The sequence below is a fragment of the Anser cygnoides genome, chromosome 1 (genome assembly GCF_040182565.1).
Source record: "Anser cygnoides isolate HZ-2024a breed goose chromosome 1, Taihu_goose_T2T_genome, whole genome shotgun sequence".
In the NCBI taxonomy this organism is placed as follows: domain Eukaryota; kingdom Metazoa; phylum Chordata; class Aves; order Anseriformes; family Anatidae; genus Anser; species Anser cygnoides.
The window spans coordinates 183,419,107-183,436,836 of record NC_089873.1 but is presented as its reverse complement, the minus strand read 5'-3'; the positions used below and the strand labels follow the sequence as shown (position 1 = coordinate 183,436,836).

The following is a 17,730-nucleotide window of genomic DNA, read 5'->3' as shown; positions in this document are numbered from 1 at the left end:
TGAATGATATGCTATCTGGCAATCCGTTAATGCTTATTCAATCAAGTTGTTCAAAAATCTTTTATTGATATTTCAAATCTGAAATATTCCTTATAATGAATTACTGTTATGTGGGGGTGTCCATAATCTCCCTGGAGTAAACCCTGCCGATGCAAAGAGTTCATTTGTTTCTTTCTGCAATGGCTATGCCTTTAAATATTCTCTTTGTCCCTTGATTGTCTATTGAACTTGCCACCCTGCTAGCAGAATTCCTTTATCTGTAGAATTTACGCTTGTCAAATTTTTTTTTTTCTTTTATGAATTTAGCCTGCTGCTCTTCAAAATCTTTTTGTCCTGCCTTACAATAGTTCTACAATTAACTTGCCAGAATCGTGCTCTTTTCTTCTTTGATGTTCAGATTTCATTTTTGGAAAAACATCTATTTAGTTCTAGTAACCTCCTCTACTGTTCTGCTGTGATGGAGAATTCTTGTTCAATTTGGTTAGAATCAGAAAACAAAGTCTCTGTGCCTCTCATGGTCTCTTTTAATTTTTACTTGAATTATTTCTTCATTTGTATGCAATTCCTCTTTTTTACACACTACTGGATTTCTTTTACTCTTACTCTCTCCTACAAATACAACACGCTTCAGTTTGGTATGACATATCACTGCTGAATGGTTCTTCTATAGTTACTTCGTCAACTAAGTCCTGTGTACTAATCTAGACTAAACCAAGGGCTGTCCTCACTCTTCTGCATTCTCTAGCTGGTTTGCTCAAAAAGTAATTCTTGATGGTGCCTAAAAACACAGCTTATGCATGACGGCCTAATGTTAAGGCTATCCAGTCCATACATCGATAACCAAGATCTCTCATTATGATCAAGGTTTTAGGCTGCATAGCTTCTCTAGTTTCCCCCAGTATTTCACAGTCACTGTCTCCATCCCATAAGTAGTTTACAGCTCTTACCAGGCTTCTCCTATTCAGATACGGAAACATTTGTAATTATGTTTTGTAGTTTATCCTATTTATTGCACAGACCAATCCGTTGTCTCTGCATCAGGGAGACTAACGTTCCATCATTTCTGTGCCACCTATGCACTGATATTTCAGTGTCCCTTGGAAAGAAAGGAAAGGGACGCATGCAGACCCACTTCCAGAAAGAGGGCGACATACCTGAGGAATTCCTGATGCATTTCATGCTTACCGCTCTTCTGAAGAATCATGATCTTCAAGGTACCAGGGAAACAGAGCAGTATGAGGTAGCAATGTACCTAGATACCAAATCAAAACTAGCGCAGGTTCCTTCTCAACAGAGAACCAGGTGGCATTTGAAAAAGGACTGACCAACAGGATGGCCTGAACAACAGCTTGTACTTATTCAAGACTTCGGTACCAAGAGATGCTGTGTCAGGAATGGAATGCACTAAGGAGCAGAAGGACGCTATGGAAGTATGTGAAGTCCTTTAAGCTTTTGTACACACCGGAGAACTTTGTAACATTCACATTAATTTCCTTCTGTGAGGAGGGAGAGTTTGTGGAGAAGACGGAGAGGAATGAGGGATGCTTTCTGGACGCAATGCCAGTAGCTATTGACTTGGGTCTGACAGCTGAGAAGGCCCCTGGGGGCTAGCATTTCATCTGTTCACTGTGACTTACTTCTTTCCCTTTTGTGAGGCTTCTCTTTGTAGCACCTTTTTTCTGCATTAAATATGATGTGACACAAGGCACAGCAGGATCCAACAGCTACACTGCAGTATCCAATGAGCATTCATTATTATTTATTTGTATTACCACAAATCTTAGGAGGCCTCACCCTGGATCCACTTCTCGTTATGCTGGGCCATGAATAAGCGTACAACAAAAAGAGTGTGCTTGATTTCTATGTAAAGAGACAACAGAGATTATTGCAAAGTACAAAGGCAACGACAAAGTATTACTGTGATAAGCGTCAGATTGCTTTAAGCTTCACAGTGCATAAAACTTTTAAGAAGATATTTAAAGGAAGAGGGCGAACAGTTCTGTTTATGAAGGAGTCAACCAACACATGAGAGGCAGCTGAGGAGAAAGTATCCGGTGTGGTGTGAAACCTTAACAAGCAACTGATGGAAGCTGGTATCATATGTTGATCAAAATCAGAGTCAACCTCTTGATACTGAAGGAGAGGTATCAGGTAGAAGTAGTCTTGATGGGCCTTGAAAACAAAGACAGATAGCTTATCTTTATTGTTTTAAATTGAAGGAGGAAGTTTAAAAAGCCAAAGGTGTAAGTTTGGAAACTGATATGTACAGTAGCACTTTGAACAGGTAACGAGCATTCCAAGACTGCATTTGTCAAGGCAAAAGAAAAAGATTTTTCCAATAAAGATACGATCCATGGAAAACCTGAATGAAAAACGCAATCGTCCGACAGAGAAGAAGGAGCATCCTTAAAGTGTTGGAAAAAGGTTTCCAAAACTCAGATTTAGCCTAAATTTGATGACTTAAAACAAACGACAGCATGATGGTGTCATTCACAGAGGTTTTGTGAGGACCTCAACTTAAATATGAAAAAATTACTAACAGAAGACCAATAGTTGTAACTGAATATAAAGAACCAAGAACACTACTGAAGAAAATTTTCATGCATTAGATCTGCTTAAGAGTGGGAAGGAAGATGGGAGGAGGTATATGAAGTGACACATTAAACATTGTTTTTCCTATACTGTGAAACGAGAAAATTCTTTCAGGTCGCATTTATTGCTAAGTTATTACAGCTACCTCTGCTACCGTGTTTTGACTTTCAAGAGTTGAAGAAAAACAATGTTCATGATGTTGTAAGATGACGGGTGCCTCATTCAACAAACAAAAACATGCTACATCCAGCTCAAAGACAGGACAGTGGTGATACAAGCCAAGCAAACAGCAGCAGAGAAAAGGATCTTACAACTTAAACTTACAACAGCTAACATGCTGAATGTTCAGGCACATTCCTTTCCTCTTCCTTTTTATTGTACAGAACCAGGGCTATCATCTCAGTTTGCCACTGAGGGAAATTTACTCTGGTTTGGTATTTCCAGCTCTTGAAGTATTCCCAAACCTGCACAATGTGTGGCCATGTAGCAAAAGCTTACTCTCTACATTGCACCAACATCAACAGCTTCTTTTGGTGACTGCTTTCGTGCTCTTCTCCTAGTTTTACTCATTTAGGACATCACCGCATGGGTCGAACCAAAGAAACGAGCAGATCAGGTGCTCAACCATGGGGTTTAGCAGCAGTGAGTAGTGGAAAGCTGGTTACAGCAGGAGACAATTTAGAGTTCCTTTTCTTCTGAATAACATTTTGTAGCAGCATTACCACAGGCAGAATAGAGCCGTGCCCCTACTTTATCTCCCTCAAAGCCCAGGGAAGTTGCTGTCTCAAGAAGGAGATGCAGTCAGATGTAGTTGAGCTGCCCTCCGCAGCGATGAGTGAAAAAAATGGAGGCATATGAAATATCCAGGGGATTTTTCATACCCCACTCACTATCATGTAACCTTGTTTCTTTTTCTCTTCTGAAACTAGATCTATTCTGAGGTACTTTATTAATCTAGTGTGGTGAGGAAACATAGGAGGTTGGGTTATTTTACAATCACCTCATCTCCCTCTCCTTTTCTTTCTTCTACCCAACTGAGTGCGAGTAAGAATAAATACAGCATACAGGATTAAAAGCTAGAAACAGTAAATCACTGTAAACACAATGTATGCTGATCAAGAGTTTTGATGTAAAATGAAACATTCAACGTTTTCATTGTTATGAGAAACACCCAATGTTCTCAAATCATGATTTAGTTTCATATTGAAAAAAATCTCCATTTCATTTTATATTCAGAAATCTCAAAAGAAGCACCGTTAAGCTTTTAAACTGGAAATTTAAAATTTGCCATCCTATAAAGAAAATAATGGAATTGTGTTTTGAGCTTGCTTCAGGATGGTATAAATTATGAGTTTGAACAAGAAATTGTCTTCTGCTTAGCACCAGCCATATTTTAACACACATAACCCATTCTCCTCTGTTCTTAGTTGCTACTGTCATCTCAAATATTATATATCTACATCAGTTTATACAGATAATTCAGAACTAGTCACTAACTCTTCTTCAAAGCCTGCATAGTCCCCTCCAACAGGAAAAAAAATGCAGAGAAAAACATTTACTGGAAGTTTTAAACTAAATAGATATGTAACTTAAACTTAACATACATTCAGTGCAACGAGAAATACCAGGAGCTATGTGTTTAAGTTCTCCCTTCAGGCATATTTTTGCCATCCATTTCTCTATTTGGTTGGTTGTTTTTGTTTTGCTTTTGCTGAACAGGCTCTCTAGTCTGCTTTTGATCTGAGTTTACGATTTCTTCTTTGGTCTTGCTCTCTCTTCAAATTCCATTCATTTCACGCTGCTCTTGTGCCAAGCAAAAAATAAGAAATCCTGCCCTCCTTAATCTTTACTCACCAATCATTGTCTGTATCTTTGCTCCATAGTGAAGAATCTCTAACTGTCCTTACATACAACTCCTCTACATCTTAACACCTCAGTTACACCTCATAAATTCCATAACAATTCCAGTTCTTCTATTTTTTAAATATTAAGTCCCACATTCAAAAAAAAAATGTATTTGAACACCAGAAGGGAAACACACCACCATAAAAAAAGGGCATGGAGTTTATAATGCCACTTGTGTTCCACAGGCAAAACACCTACATGTAGTTTTTGTTCATTAGGATATAAAAATAGGAGTCGTAGCAATGACTGTACCCATAGCTACAGGAAAAGAACTTCCTCCTCAATCCAAGCATATTTATAGTTATTTTGGGTGAATCCACTGACATACAATATGGGTAATTATTATTGATTAAGCACAATGTACTTAGTTACAATAAAATATGTAGTTCCTGCCTAAGAAGACTATAGTTAATCAGCATGCACGATCACATTGCTGTTCAAAATGCCAGATCAGTTTAGTTTAATTTAACCAAGTTCCACTGACACGAGTATAAGTGTATATTTATTAACATTTCAATGTTCAATTCAGCAAGACAATTATGTTAGTAAATCTGTTTGTAATATCTACACAAATACTGGTGGTATAAACAGTTTTTATAGATCTATAAATTTCAAGAAGTTTATGGGTGAAAATACAGAGCAAGTCAGCAACATGCTATTCTGAAAACAACGAAAACAAACAAATTAGAACTCCCTACCTAGCAGCAGTACAGAAGGACTCCAGGTTCACATGGTGAATTACACAAGAATAATGAAATCCCTAATGGATGTATTCTATGTATTTTCCAAAAAGAACTGAAGTCACACATAAGTCAAACCTCTCGGTTAACCTTTTTATCATTATTAGTTTGTCAACATCAGTAAAAACTAGCTATTGAAAAATTCAATCATTTCAGTGTACTTACAGCTGAATTTTCTCATCATGTGACCAACTATCCACAAAGCCTCAGTGCCATTAAGAAGTTTTGAGGAATATATTATTTGGTACTGCCAAAAAAACATAATTAAAAGAATGCATGTAAATGATATTTATTTTCTAATTAGGAACGTTTTCATGATTATTTCATGTCTAAAGTACATTTGGGGGAAAAGCAGGACTTACATTATCCCAAAAGGCAGGTTCCAGCACAAGCAATGATACAGTGACAGAATTCACAGTAAGAAGTCACAGTAGGGTCCTGATCTTGCAACTGAACTTTCACAAACAGAACCCTGCGCTATTGCAGAATCTCCTTAATTTCAATAGGGCCCTACCCACACATAATCAGTTACAGAGTCCACCTATGTGGGAGTGACAACAGCGAGAACAGGACCCATTCCTCCACACACCTGCAAAAATATTGGGAGAAAAAAGAATTAGTAACATGCAGCAAAGCTTCTGATAGCCTGTTTTACTACAGCATTTAGCACATAATAAAGGAGTCCATACATCTTTTAAGTTGCGTGTTATTTATAGGAATCTTTAGTTCCCTTTTTACAGAATGTTGACTTAAAATTGCTTATGGGTTTTACATGTAGTGACAGCACATCATGGGAACTTTTAATGATACACATTTGAAATATACATTTAGATGTATTTTTAATTATTATTCTGCAAAAACTAGTTATCCTAGTTCCTTTGGTCTACAATGCCAGTTGTTTTATAGTGCTTAAGCCTGCTTAAAATCTGTCCCACAACATACATTTTGGGGAGACAGCATAGGCCTGTGAGTTTATTGAGGTCTTCATGATCATGAAAATATCGGGCCACATATAGTAGCACACGAGACCAAGGTCTTTGAAAATACATGATAAATAGCGGTTACTTTTAGACTAAAAGTGAGCTTTTAAAAAATAAAAATCCTTATGAAAATCAACAATAATTATTTCATAAATTTAAGCTCTTAATGAACATTATTTAAAACAAGAAGAACAAATGTAACATTAAAAATATACCACATCTTCACTGTTCACACAAAACTTAACATTTATTATCTGACCTTGCTGTTCTTATTAAACACGCATCTATGTTGATCTTTGAAAGGAAGTTACAACGCTTTTCTGTATTATAAACCATTTACAAACAGGTTAGCTATGGGTTCTATGAAATAATATTTAACTGGTGACACTATGCAAGAGTACTGGTGATAAAGGACCAAAGAACAACCACTAGATCTTAGAATCAAGCAGAAGACATTTCTTCGTTCCTTTAATATAGATACAGTTAGAGAAACAACAATACTTTTCAAAATAAATAAATAAATAAACACAAAACTAGAAACAAATGAAAGATTTGAGAATCTAACAGAGGAACCAGAAGTTCCATACAGATGGAATGCAGTCATTTTTTCTTTTCTTCCTTTTTTGTTTCTGAACGACCAGTTGTTCTCTTACTGGCTGTGATTTTGTCAAACAACAAACTTGTAAATAAACAGAAAATGGTGAAGAGTATCACTGTTTTTGTTCCCTGCCAGGCTGATGGTTTTCAACTGGGCAGGAGGACAATTGAAATGTACATTTCAGATGTTACAACACATTTCAAGGCAGTTGTCTTACAAATTAGTGAATTTGAAGTGGGTTTTTTTCCTCATTTTACTGCTTTTAAAATGTACGTTTTATACGCATGACTGTTACTATGAGAAATTCAACTGTGTCTGAAGATCAGTACTCCAGCCCTGTTTAAAAAGTGTTGTATCTTAACCCTGATCTAATGTTACACAGAAGATTTAGAAGTATCAGACACCAGTCAAGTTAGTGCTGCCCACCTAAGCCTGCAAAGTGAGTGAACCAGTACCTCTGGCAGGTGTCATCCGCCAATTTCTCACTGACTGAGAAGAGGGGACAGACCGTATCTCTCATGACAATCGGTTCTCTAGGTGCCATGACCATGAAGCTTGGAAAAGTAATGAAGTCTAGTTACTTAGACAGGCCTGTACATGTCCCCAGCACGCCTGTGCAGCAGTCCCAAGCTGACACTACCCTGCTTGGTTTCCCACTCCCTTCTAAGTAGTTGCCCTAAATTCCTTCGCAAAACACCAAGTTCTCACTACCGACAGCAACCCACATTGCGGCTGGGTTTAAGAAACACATGCCCCAACTGTCAGACTAAATAAGGAGGCTAAGTGGCAAGTTCAAGGCCAGGCTGGATGGGGCTTTGGGCAATCTGGTCTAGTGGGAGGCGTCCCTGCCCATGGCAGGGGGGCTGGAATGAGGTGATCTTTAAGGTCCCTTCCTACCCAAACCATTCTGTGATTCTACAAAGTTAACAGGTTGAACAGAACAGAAAATTTCTAAGTCCGAGCTGCAGCTTTTTCTATCCTGGGGGCACAAATTTGAGTCTTTTCTCTAATCCCATCTGCTAAGAACTGTAACTTAAACTGCAGAAACTTGACTTTGTAACCTCTATCCCTGGATCAAATGCAGCTGAAATTAAGCACTGGATTCAAAAATTATGAGGAGAAAACAGAATCCTATATAGCTTGTTTTGTTCAGAAACTGGGCATGTAAACACTGTAGCATAATCATTGTGAAAATAACTAATGAATTTTATGTCTTTACTGTTTTCATTCAGGAGTCACACCACAAACTCTGCTATAACTGAACCCAGATTTTTACACGATGATAGTATAAACGAATCCAGAGAATGTAGAGACTGTTTCAATAAAACTGTCTTTGTTTTGCCACTGTGCACAGGACCCTAAGTATATGTCACTTCATAAAGGTGAAAATTTAACAGGAATAAAATTTTATCCATATTTTTTGAACTCACCAAGACTCCAGTGGACTGCCCTTCATGTAGACCCCTGCTTCTCTTCCAGTTCCATTCTGTATCTCCCAAGGCTTAAGAAAAGTTCAGTGATAAATAGCTCAGTAACTGAATGGTGACATTAAGTTTAAAGAATCAATGAATCTATTCAGTGTACCTTGACTCTTTTTTTTTTGTTAATATATATAGAATAAGCATAAAGGTTATTTAAAGAATCACCCTAACATCCCGATGCTACTATCTGGATTCAGATCCTAATTATCCCAATTTAGAGAATTATTTTTAATAATAAGCAGGTCCCAGTTCCCTTCCTTAAAAATGGCATCCACTGTGCTCTTCATAGCCTTTCTATTGCTCTAGCATTGAATTTTGACTTGTGTTTCTCAGCAAAAAAGGCATAGTTGAAATCAGAGGGTTTTATTTGCTGATGGATTCCAGGAACTGATGAAAGAAGGAAAGAAACTGAAAGAGTGTAATGACCTCTCCAAAACTCCAATAAAAGGAACAGAGACAAAGAATAATCAGTGCAGAAAAGTTAACAGAAAACTGGACATTAGAGGAAAGGTTAGAAGGAGACAATGTGAACAGGAATAGCCAGGGAAATTAAAGTAATTTAACAAAAAAGGGTGGAATACAAGAAACAAAATTATCATCTTAGCAGAGCAATGAGAATAGGATTTTCAAAACCATTTGACTTCTATTGAAGGAAGAGAATTACATAAACTCCAAATATGCTTTAAGAAAATTTTTAATAGACTTAGCTTTAACCGTTTAACTTTAAGCATATGGAGGATCTAAACTCTGCTCAGCTAAACAACTGAAGAAGTGCTTAAATTAAAAAAAAATAATATTAATAAATCATCTTGTAATCATTCACTACGGCTGTAGTATCAAGCATGCATTCAGATCTGAGCCCCAACTCCTTACCCTGCTTACATGCTGACTCACACTTTGGCGCTCGTCTGGCTCCAGCCTATTGGTTATCAGATAGGCAAACTCAAGTACAAGACGCAAGGGACTAATGTGGATTCTCTCACCAGCTACACTCATGCGAGTATCGTGACTGAAGTACGAGATTAATTGTTTCATGAAGCAGAGTGTAAATAATTAAGTGCTTAAAGTTAATTTGAGAACCAGGCCTCAAAAAGAAAACTAAAGGAAAAGTAGCTGAGAAAGAAAAAAGAAACAGACGGTTGAATCTGTATTAAAAATAAATGACCTCTGGGTTATATCTCAATGCACTCTGCCTGAAAACTACTGCTTCTTTTTGGCTGAAGTATTAAATCTTATTTTTAATACATGAGATGGTAAATAACTCTGGCAAAGGTTAAATTCGGTCAGTGGTTGATGACAGTACTAAAGTAATTCTTAACACAGGGTGTCGTTCAGCTACAGGCACACAGGGCTCACCATCTCTTCTGCCTACTAAACACACTTGCACTTCCAAACCCACTCTGGTAAATAGCTGGGAGAGGATTAAGACCCAGTATTCCAATCTCTATGGTAACGACCATAAACGTAGGAGGAAATGTGGAAATGATAAGCCGCTACTAGGGTTCTGTCCCTTTTACTCCTTACTCTACAACACAGTTACTAAAAGAAAACAGAAACCGAGCCACTCAGTTCAACACAGTGAGCCAACAAAGTTCTGGGACATCTCTCAGCATCCTGTGAACTTCTGGTCATTGTGATCCATCTGCTAAGCTACGGATCGATCTGTGCAGCGTTACTTTGAGCTGTCATCTCGCTGACTGACCACGAAGCCAGTACCAACACTCAGCAAGTATATTCGCACATACGCTCCTGCCACTAATACTCCGTCCTTCACCTACAGCTGTAAAAAAGGGAACTCCCTGTTTTTCAGATGCATGTTTAATAAATCCATACATGTAAGAATCACAACTTAATGTAGGTAGGTAGCTAGAGTAAGATTACAGACCTGACTAAGGCAGTAAGTTGGAGATAGAATTAGTTCCTCAATAGATTCAGCCCCCTCTTCATAAAATGGTTAAATAATGTGTTGCTCTTTTTATGAGAATCGCGAGCATTACTAAAATTTTATAAATGTTTTGAAGCTCAGATTTCAAAATTTCCCAGAAATTAGGAAACTAGGGAAGCAAATGAACAACTTACATCAAGCCATCTTAAAAGAAATGAATTGAACAGCATAAAAGCAAACAAATTAGTGCTAGCTAAAGCATTACCAGATCCCTCACTCCTGCATTAATTTCAATAGCACTTCGTTTAAATGCAGGCATACGTATCTATGAAGTTTAAGCTTCAATCTTTCAAACAATTCCACATTATCTGAGTTTTACCCCACCGACTAGTGCTGCTGATAGAAACACTCATGTGGGCAGAGTTCAGCACGTGCACAGGACTAAGGCTAAAGCAAGTAATAAAGAAATTAGCTAATAAATTCAGTGTATAACTAACCATTATTTTGAAAAGTCAAGGACAGCCAAGAAGATAATAAAGCTTGAGAAAGTAACAACTGAGGTACTGCGGGGAAGATGAGAAATTAAGTTATGATCCCAGCAATTACCCTACAAAAAAAATCTAACTTTAATACCAGTTAAATAACAGAATTGATGCTAGGGAGAAGAAAACAATAGGGCATCCCCTCAATAACTTCATAGTCACGATAACCACACTATTTTCTCACCATTTGATGAGTCCTCTTCAGTTCAAGGCTGAAGTTTGTGGGTGCTGCGGAGAAGATCACTTGGCAACTGCTCTGCTGCAATTAATCCATAAAGAACGGGCTTCAGTTTTCACAGGTTACAACCCAGCACTCTTCGCAACCATACAAATCCATTGAAAAATGACAATATTTAGAAGTTACAGTTAGGCCATTTTAGCAAAACTTCACCACAGAACCTAAGTTTAATAACAAATCTTTCTTAAATCCTCAGGGATGTGTTCATGATCATGAGTTAGGCCTACAGCTGTGTCAGAGTCAGTATCATCAGGTCTGAATGAAAATATGGTAAATCCAACTTTTTGGCTGTACCGTTACTCTTTATGTTATGCTGAGCATTTCAGACACTGAAAAAAAAATAGATTGAAATTTGGCTATTGAAAAATCAGGTAGTCTACAGTAAAAAAAAAATAATAGTTAAAAAAAAAAAAAAGGTTTCCTTTTTCATCTATCTATTTATAGGAAAATCAATAAAGCAGATGCATGTCCTAATCCAGCACATCCTTTTTGCAGTCCATTCTGCCAAGAGAAGTATCCCTAGATCAGGTCTGAATTGGTGAGTTCAGAATTTGTTTTCACTGCCACTGCAGCCTAACGACCATGCGATAACAAATGGTGTACACTTCGGTCCTTGCTAAATTACAACCTCCATCACTGCTCGCACACTGCAACGACTAAAGTAATGAATTCCAAATCCTGTGTTTGTCAGGGCAAATCGGAGGCCGAATGACTACAGAAGGAAGCCGAAAACTCATAAATGAAAGAGGATGTTCAACTACAGTTACTAGATTATTAAACCGAAACCTTAAACTTCAACTGCTATCAAATTTTCAGAAGAGGTCTGAAGGGAGGCCTAGATGAATCCCTAACAGGGATCTAGCAAAGAAGGCTGGATAAGCACCAAGAGCAAGGCAGGGCTTAAATTAGAGAAATAAATATAAAAAATGTTGGAATTCCCACTGGCTGCATGCACATATGCCATATCAAGACCAAAATAATCTGTAGATGTGCAATTCTTGAAAACATTGTTATAATTGCTACGTGTGGGTGTATCTTGGCGCCCTCCATTTGGTCCTGCTCACGTAGGAACTGGACCAGGGGGAATAACAGGCAAGTACCCAGGCAGACCAAAGCATCTAGCTGAAATGTTACATAGTAATGACACAACGCCAGTTTTCATTACAACAAATGCCTCTAATCCGCACGGCTGTAAAATAAATCTTAAAAACACATAGCAAGGTAATTTGTAAAGTAATGCGTGCCTGAGTCAGAAGACAGCCTCCAGCTTTCTAATCATCCCCGGCTAGCTAGGAGCTTCTGTGCCATTTTGGCAGATGCGTATCTCGCTTTGGTTTTGCCACCTCTCAGCTGGACCTAGGCAATTCGGTATACCCAAACATCAAGTCAGCTGCATACAGCAAACTCCCAAGCAGAGGAAGCCGGAGGGGATGTCATCTCAGCAGTGGAGGTTATTACAAGTCCTTCTCTTCCACTCAATACTCATTTTCTTTAGAATTTTAAATTAGAGATTCAGGGTCCCCAGATCCTCCAGGGCCTAAATCCAGGGCTCCTAAATGAATGCCTAGGCCTCTAGACTGCATCCCATTGTCAACAGTTTCTCTCCTGACACAAGACAACTTGCACAACTAGGGGAGAAAAGCTAACATTTTTAGAGACAGAACATTCTCGGGGGCTGGTGCAAGTCTAGGGAATGAATATGCCTAGGAGCTAAGGGCCATCAGAATCCCAACCACATTTTCGCTTGAAGAACAAAGCACATTACTTTGACCTTGCCTCACTAACATAAATACACAACACGTATACGGAAAAAAAGACAGATGAAATAAACTCAAAACATTCAGCTGCACACGCTCCTTCCCCTGGCAACAAGAGAACAGATAATATGACAAATGCTGGTAACGTCACATGTTACAGTAGTGGGAGATTCTCCGAGAATATAATGACACTCTCTGAGGAGAGGCATCTCTAACAGGGGACTGGCACTACTAGAAGGTGTGCAGGTAGTGCTGTGACGAGAACTGTGTAAGGAAAGGAGTCCAGGAGAGAGGCTGCAGCTTTACCTCGTATCCGCTACCACAGCCAATCAGACTTCCACCCTTCTGATGAGCCCAAGTTATCTGGAATGGAAATCTGACCTAAAGAATTGACATCATTTTGGTGAGGCTCAAAATCCCTTTCCTCTCCCTTCTGTCCTCAGCTGTGTTCCTGCTGTGACTTTTTGGCTTCGCTAGTCACTGAGGAAACACACTGCTGATCCTCTCCCAGATGCTACAGCCAGAGAATGCAATACCCACCTCGTACTGCATGGATTATTAGACTAGAGCGACTGCCTTTCTTACTTCTCCTGATACTCAGTGAAATACTTAACCGTCCCGACCCCCAAATTATTGTAATTGCGCAGGATTTAACTCACGTCCCAGAGATACAAATGGAAGATGTAAATCGAGCCTGTTGCATTAGGTTTATGTTTTGTGCAGTCCTAAGTAATACTGAGAATAATGATTGTGTAATACAGCTATCAGCTTAAGTCTGAAACACAAGAGCATAAGAAGGAACAGAGCCACTCGGTGTGCTTACACATAACGAAATGCTTCTCAGCCTGTACAGGATTGGGGCCTGTGCGCGTTAAGTGTGGAATCTGAGAGCGAGTATTAGATATTAGGGGATGTAAAAATTTCACTTTCATTAAAAATCGGAAGGAGACCTCAGAAAAGCCATCCAAAAGGACAATAGTGTGATTCATATAAGAGAATACCCTGTCCCGTTAAACAGAATGACATAGTATCTGCTATATCTGATTTCTATATTATGGTTGGAAAAAATGGGTGAAAAATAATAGCCAGAATTACTTTAGGGCAAAACTATACATAATCTAAGTACAGAGGAACAGTTGTAAGCAACATCATAATTTTATATTTTTCTTTATTGCTGTCATTGCTATTTCTACTACAAAATTCTAATTTCACAGGCACATAACCTTCAGAAAAAAAAAGAAAAAAAAAAAGAAAAAATAAGAGACATTTGCTATCCTTCTTTTCCGTCCAAAAGTACACTTTTTGAAAATTTCACTCACAATAATTTTAATAAAATAAGAGTGAAAATGTAAAAATACTGCAAACCACTTATATTTTCTCCCTTTTAAAGAAAAAGATTTTATGGATTTCGAGTTTTTCATCTGGCTAATTTTCCCTGAGAACTCGCTTAAAAAAACAGGAATTAGTTTCTTGAATGATCCTGAGCTTGAAATGCAAGGAAAATATCCGACATAAATGCATAATACTCGCTATGTGATTACTTACACGTTGTTCTGCACTGCTTTTTCACTAAGGAGTTCCAGAATTACGTGTTTTTTTTCTGACTAGCAGTTTAGTTTTCGTAGCCATGATGGTCTAAGCTCTGTGAGCCCAAAAGCTTGCTGTTCTCTCCAACTGTGTCAGTTGGTTAAAAAAAAAAAAAAAGAGAGGGGGAGAGAGAGAGAGATTGGCTCTCCCTACGAAATTTGCTGATATTTTCGTGGATGCAGCTCTGGAAGCAGGCGGTGGGATCCCAGGGAAGCTCAGGCCTGCTGACACTCGGCTGCAAGGAGTCCAGTAGGGCTGTGCAGGACCAGGATACGTGAGGGGAAGATTTTCAGAGCCGGTGGGGAAGGCAGCAGCTCCTCAGCTTCGCTCACTTTCGAAAATCCTCCCCGAGCCGCGGCGGCAACAACAACAGCGTGCGGGTCCGGGGGGGGGGGGGGGGGCGGAGAGAGGGGGGGCTCTGCTTTTTGATTTTTTTCCACCGCTTTTCCTTTTCTCCTTTTTAAGCGAGCCTGGGAGAGAAAAAAAAAATAAAATAAAACACAACAAAACGGCGTTAGGAGCAGCGAGGAGCCGCTCGCCCCGATGCGCTCGGGCTCGCTGCGGCCTGAGGGGAGCTGGCAGGGGGGAAGGCTCCCACCTCAGCCCCAAGTCAAGTGCAGACGGGGGCCGAGCGCTGCCCGGGGCCGCTCTCCCCGTGAGGGGCAGGGGGGCAGAGGCGGCTGCCGAGCCAGCAGGTACCTCCCGCCGCCCCGAGCCGCCGGGGGGGGCGCGGCGACAAAATGAAAGTTTGCCGTTTTTTTCCTCCCAGCGCTGCGAAACGGCCGGCGGCTGGGAGGTGGGGGGGGGGGGGGGGGGGGGAGAGAACCGCCGCTCCGTCGCGATTCCCCGGTGTAAATGTGTGTTTCTGGGGCGGTTCTCCTCGGTTCTGGGGGCTCCCGACGCGGTGCGGCGGCGGGCAGCCCGCCCTCCCTCAGCCGGGATGGGCTGAGGGGGCTGAGGGGGTGATGAGGGGCTGAGGCGGCTGAAGGGGCGATGAGAGGGCTGAGGGGGTGACGAGGGGCTGAGGCGGTTGATGGGGGTTGAGGGGAGCTGAGGGGAGGTTTGGGTTTTTTTTTGGGGGGTGGTTTGTTGGGTTTTAGTGTTTTTTTTTTTTTTTTCTCGGGGGGGTGTGAGGCGGGATCGAACCCGCGCCGCGTGGGCGCTCGGAGCCCTGAGGGGAGCCCTGAGGGGGGTGCGGGGCTCCCCTGAGGAGCCGGGGTTGGGGGGGGGGGGGGGGGGGGAGTTCCCTATTCCCTCCCGCTGCCGCCCCCCCAAAACGCGCTGCCCCCCCCCACCCCCTTTACCTTGACAAGCCGGCGGGCCGCTCCGTCCCTCCGTCCGTCCGTCCGTCCGTCCATCCGCCCGTCGGTCGGTCCGTCCCGTCCCTCACCCACCTCGGGTGACATTTCCCTCCCCCCCCCCCCCCCCCCCCCCCCCCCCCCCAATCAGCGGCGGTTGGGTCGGGAGCGCGCGCTGGCGGGGAGGGCGGGGAGCGCGCGCGGGCTGCGAGCGGGGCGGGGGGGGGGGGGGGGGGGGGGAGCGAGAGGGAAGGGGGGGGGGGGGGAGGGGCGGCACTGACAGCGAGCGCCGTGTCCGCGGCGCTGCCTCAGCCCCAGCCGCGCTTCCACCCCCCCCCCCCGCCCCCGAACCCCCCGCTCCCCCCCCCCCCCACCGCCGCCGCCGTTCCCGGCATGCCCCGGGGCGGCGGGGCTGGCCCTAACGAATTTGAATGAAGAGCCCTGCTCTTTCGGCGCCATTTTCGAGTGGTGCCCCAGCGCGGCGCTGCCGCGGGGCCGCTCGCCGCCGCCTCTCTCTCCTCCTTCCCCCCCCCCTCCTCCTCCCCTCTCTCCTCCAGCCTTACCTCAAACACCCCCCTTCTCCTCCGTCCCTTCTCCCCCCTTTTCCTCCTCGCCGCCGCGGATTCGGAGCCGGAGCCTCCGCTACGGGCGGTAAGAGCCGGGGGCGGGGGGGGGGGGGGGGACCGGGCGCGGCTTGGGGTTGAGGGACCCCCCCCTCGCAGCCACCCCGTCACGGGCAGCCCCCTCACGGGTCGGCTCCTTCAGCCCCGGGGAGAAGGGGCTGTGAGGTGCGGGGCGCGGGGCCGGCCCCGCCGTGTCGTGACAGGAGGTGACAGGCTCCCCCCCCCCCCCCTTCCTTCCCCTCTGTGGAAATTATTTCGGGGCATCCCCGCCTCGCCTTTCTTCCCCCCCACCCCCCTTGTGTTTTCGTAACCCGGATTAATGCCCCTCCGCTCTATTTCTCCCCCCTTAAATATAGATATATATAAAAGGACAACCTTCGCCGTGCTTTTCCTTCCCTCCGCCCGTTTCCGTGCCAGCAGATTAACCCCTCCGTCCGAGCGCGCTCCCCCCCCCCCCCACCTCCTTGAACCCGTGTCGCGACATGAGCGCCTGTCGCGCCGCCTTCCCTGCCCTCCTCGCGAGGGGGGGGAACGACACACGGCAGCCACCCCCGGGCCCTGTCACCCTGTCTGTCGCCGTCCCTCCGGAGCCGCTTAACCCCCTCAGGGCCACCGCTTCCAACACCCCCCCCCCCCCCCCTTTCCCTTCTCCCTCCTCCGTTTTGGGGCCGCCCCGGCCCTTTTCACCTCGGGGCGATGCCCCCACCCGCCTCCCCTTCCCCCTTTATTTTTTTTTCCCCTCATCCTCCAGCGCAGGATGCTCGGCTCCGTGTGTCCCCCCCCCCCCCTCGGTTCCTTCACCACCCCCCCCCCCAGCTCCCCGCCGGGAGCAACGAGTTAACGGCGGGGCGTAGGAGGGGAGCCGGGGTGCAGCGGGGCCGTACAAAAGCCCGCTGTGTGCTCGGCGAGGGGAGAGCCCGGAGCCTTAAAGCGAAATGCAGAAGTTTTAGCCTTTCCAGCATGGCAACTGGATCGCGATTCAAGGTATTTTTTTATTTATTTCCCCCCCCCCCCCTCCGTCCGTCCGTCCCCCCCCCCCGTGTCACGCAGAAATACAATAGTCGGAGGAGGAGGCTCTGCCGCCGCCGAGTTGCCGTGCCTTGCTTTTTTGAATCCAGTACACAAATTGCGCTTTTCCAGCCCCTTTTTTTCCCTTTTTTTTTTTTTAATTTCCCTAGGAGTAGCTGCTCCGTTCGCTCCCTACAATTTGTACCGTCGTGCCCCGATAACTAGAAAAACGCAGCTTAACCTCCGAAATCGCGATACTAGTAAGAGCCCCTGGAAATTTAGCACTTATTTCTGGAGGCTCGCGTCGCTACTTTCAGAGTGCTTCGAGAAACGTTTTGAGCAGTTAGCATGGGAATGTGCACAGAGCTGTTTCATTCTGCCTGTGGACACTTGGAAATGATCAGGGGTTGAGCAGATTTGCACTATTCAGCGGTGCAAGCACACTCCCAGGCACTGACTTTCACTTTCAAGGAAATAACTGTCTTGCCTCATGGCT

General features: G+C 43.3%; 2 long non-coding RNA genes across 91 annotated transcripts in view; one reads left to right on the top strand and one right to left on the bottom strand.

The window, feature by feature from the left end:
* The window catches only part of LOC106035064 (uncharacterized), an 82,769-nt gene extending 66,946 nt beyond the window's left edge, over positions 1-15,823 (bottom strand). For 14 of the 42 annotated variants that reach the window (XR_010827998.1, XR_010828011.1, XR_010828022.1 and 11 more), the window contains exons 1-5: positions 15,610-15,823; positions 14,264-14,775; positions 10,908-10,982; positions 8,246-8,316; positions 5,403-5,826 (exon numbers count right to left, since the gene is read on the bottom strand). This is a non-coding gene — a long non-coding RNA (uncharacterized lncRNA). The other 28 variants (XR_010828003.1, XR_010827999.1, XR_010828030.1 and 25 more) reach the window with 18 other exon arrangements.
* A 170-nt stretch (positions 15,824-15,993) lies between these two features.
* Positions 15,994-17,730, top strand: part of LOC106035048 (uncharacterized) — a 59,925-nt gene continuing 58,188 nt past the window's right edge. For 25 of the 49 annotated variants that reach the window (XR_010828144.1, XR_010828104.1, XR_010828091.1 and 22 more), the window contains exon 1: positions 15,995-16,254. This is a non-coding gene — a long non-coding RNA (uncharacterized lncRNA). The other 24 variants (XR_010828067.1, XR_010828063.1, XR_010828090.1 and 21 more) reach the window with 3 other exon arrangements.